The 3,558-nt window shown below is 46.3% G+C and overlaps 1 non-coding gene across 1 annotated transcript; it reads right to left on the reverse strand.

Annotated features, from left to right (window-relative positions):
* Positions 1-1,773: 1,773 nt before the first annotated feature.
* Positions 1,774-1,877, reverse strand: LOC115836083. The gene has a single exon (XR_004031088.1). It is a non-coding gene; the product is annotated as a small nucleolar RNA U13 (small nucleolar RNA).
* Positions 1,878-3,558: the final 1,681 nt, after the last annotated feature.

The following is a 3,558-nucleotide window of genomic DNA, read 5'->3' on the forward strand; positions in this document are numbered from 1 at the left end:
TGTGCACATTCTCTCACATACTTTAAATCATAACTACACTACTTGTAATGCCTAATACAATATGAATACAATATGAATGCTGTGTAAGTAGTTATTATACTATATAGTTTAGGAAATATACAAGAAAATAAAGTCTATACATGTTCAATACAGACACATTTTTTTTCCAAATATTTTTGACCCATGGATATGGAAGGCAGGGATACAGAGGGCCAACTGTATTTGTCTAACCTTGTAAGCAATCTATTTTGTAAATGTAACAAAGGTCATACTAAAGGTCAGTCTGCAAGCCCACCTACCTCAGAAACTCAGGAAATTTATATTGGGCTCCCTGAAAATAGTGGGAGCAGGACATTAAGGCTGACAGCCAAGTCTTGGGTCCTCAGATTCAGAACCTACAGGAGGATGGGGGTTTTAGTCCACTTGGGATGCTAATTACAAAAATCATGAACCTGACCAGGTGCGGTGGCTCACATCTGTAACCTAGCACTTTGGGAGGCCAAGGCGGGTGGATCACCTGAGGTCAGGAGCTCAAGACCAGCCTGACCAACATGGAGAAACCCAGTCTCTACTAAAAATACAAAATTCCCCAGGCATGGTGGCGCATGCCTGTAATCCCAGCTACTTGGGAAGCTGAGGCAGAAGAATCGCTTGAACCTGGGAGGCGGAGTTTGTGGTGAGCCGAGATCGCGCCATTGCACTCCAGCCTGGGCAACAAGAGTGAAACTCTGTCGCAAAAAAAAAAAAAAAAAAAAAAAAATCATGAACTTATGGTTTATAAACAAGAGAAATTTATTTGTTTACAGTTCTGGAGGATAGGAAGTTCAAGATCAAGGTGCCAGATGATTGGTGTCTGGTGAGGGACCCTTCCTCGTAGACAGCACCTTCACGTTGTGTCCTCACATGGTGGAAGGAGCTAGCTAGCTCTCTGGGGCCTTTTTTTATAAGGACAGTAATCCCATTCATGAGGGCTTTGTCCTTATAACCTAATTACCTCCCAGAGGCTTCAGTTTCTAATACCACCAGCTTAGGGGTTAAGATTTCAACATGTAAGTTTGGTGGGGTGGGGAGATATAAACATTCAGACCATAGCAGAAGGTTGCCCTAAATTCTGGAGTGGGGGAGGGGGGAAGTATCGCAAGAAAACAGGAATACTGAAAGACGTGGGCTCCTTCTCAGATCTCAGAGAACAAAAGAAAGAACTAAATGGAGACGTGGGAATCACAAGGCCATAGTTTAGGGTCTCGCAGTGCCATTGGCAACAAAGCCTGAGAGCCTAGGCGATAGAGGCAGAAAACCCAGAGGAGAAGCCCCTTCCCCTTGCACCGTGAGCCTGGTGTTTGCAGCTTGGTAGCAGTGGCAACAGAACAATCAGTTCTCCTACAATAAGCCAGGGACGGAGCAAACAACAGCAGCAGCGGTAGCAGGGAAACAGAATCTGTGTTGGCGTGCAGGGAGCAGGCAGCGTCTGCAAAGTAGCGCTGGCAACCACAACAGAAAGGCCAGCAACAGGAGGAGCAGGAGGAGCAGGAGGAGCAGGAGGAGCGTGAGTCACTGGGGTCTGGGGAGGGCAGCAAGGAAGGAGGGCAGAGGAAAGAGGCCGCTCTGCTGCTGGTAAACATCCCCCATATCAGCAGAGAAAAACCAGGAAACACCAGAATATCAACCTGTGATTACACAGGCAGATTCCTGGGTCCTACCACAGAGCTGCTACATCATAATGTCGGAGTGCGGGGAGGCAGGTAGAATCCAGAAATTCGCATTTTTTTTTCAGGTCAGACAGGTAATGTACCGGGTCATAAGGAGGTTCAGAGGGTGGCACATCTCACACATGCCTGTGAACACCCAATCATCATGCTTTTGAACTACAAAAGAATAGAGACATTTGCATTTTAAAGAAGTTTTCAAGGGGATATTTAAGCAGTACTACCCACAGGCCTGAGCAACTGGAGCTTTGCCCTGAGCTCTGCCTTTTAGAGGGCTCAAGGCTAGCCTTCTTCCAGCCACGTCCCTCAGAGCTAACATCCTACAAGACAAGGGAACATGCCCAGCGGAACCCCATGCTCACCTAGTACATGACACCCCCTACCTAGACCATGCATCTGGTACCCAGGACCCTGGATTCATGCCTAAATGGCATTGAGACCAATTCCATGGCCTGAATGGACCTCTGGCCCAGGCAGCGCCTGTTCTGTGCTTCTGCAGGTGGACCACACTGCATGGTGTGCACAACTCTGGAAGGAAGAGTTCCTCATGGGCTGCTTGGTGGACTCGTGTGTTGAGCTGACCATATGTGGTCTCCAAGCCTGACCCTCTGCAAGAACAGGAGCAGGAAAAGAAGCAGGGGGTGGTGCTCTTCCTCGCCCTTCATGCTCATTTGTGTTCCCAGCTCACACATGTTAAGGACATCTATTGGCCTAACTAGACACTTGCACATTATTCTTGGCTACTTTTTTTAAAGTCACAGGGGTTTTAATTTAGTTAATCTTGTTTTGTCTGGTTTTACTTTGTTTTTAAACACCAGCGAGGAAAAAGAAAGCTCTTAGGGTGAAAATGCCAATTATAAAATGAGTGAATCCTAGAGTTTAATTCCTTTACAAGTTTAATCACTTTACAAGCTTTGATTTTTCCCATGGCAGATGAAGTTTTGGAGAACCAGGCTTACATGATTAAGTAGCATCTTAAAATTTTGAATTCATAGAGTTAATTTAGTGTAAGTAGTATCCATTGAGGGTTTTTTACTGTATTCTCCATTGTCCTACACAGTGAGAGGATCAATAAGATAGGATGAATATCCTCAAAGCAAGGCATTTGGATAATTCAAGTTGTACATATGACGAGAAAAAAAATAACAGCTGTGCAAAGGAGAGCACAGTGCTAAAGTGAGAGCCCCAGACAAGGTTAACTGTAATAGGAAATTAACAAATCTCCAAGATCCTCTCCTTCTGTTCTCAGTGTTGTCTCCGTCTAGAGGACAGACTTACACCCCACGCCCCCAACCCCCAAAGCAAGGGGCCGGTGCTTTCAAAGTTCAGGCACAAGCAAGATTAGCGAATGACACTCTGTGCAATAATGCTTACTTAGTCTGTGGTTAAGGACTTTTTTTTTTTTGAGACGGAGTCTCACTCTGTCGTCCAGGCTGGAGTGCAGTGGCACGACCTTGGCTCACTGCAACCTCCACCTCCCAGGTTCAAGCAATTCTCATGCCTCAGCCTCCCAAGTAGCTGGGATTACAGGTGCGTGCCACCACGCCTGGCTAATTTTTGTATTTTTAGTAGAGACGGGGTTTTGCCATGTTGGCCATGCTGGTCCAGAACTTCTGACCTCAAGGGATCTGCCCGCCTGGGCCTCCCAAAGTGCTGGGATTACAGGCATGAGCCACCGCAACTGGCCAAGGATTTTTTTGTTTTTCATGTGAGCAAGGAGAGAGACACAACAGTTCAAAATGTTTCCCTTTCTTTCAGTGATGACCCATCCACTGAGCCTTGTCATCTACAACAAGCTCTGCATTTGTCAGTCCCAGATGGCCTTTGATTGGCTGAGTGTCATCTGTGTTTC

Source organism: Nomascus leucogenys, chromosome 1a (assembly GCF_006542625.1).
Source record: "Nomascus leucogenys isolate Asia chromosome 1a, Asia_NLE_v1, whole genome shotgun sequence".
NCBI classification, from domain to species: Eukaryota; Metazoa; Chordata; class Mammalia; order Primates; family Hylobatidae; genus Nomascus; species Nomascus leucogenys.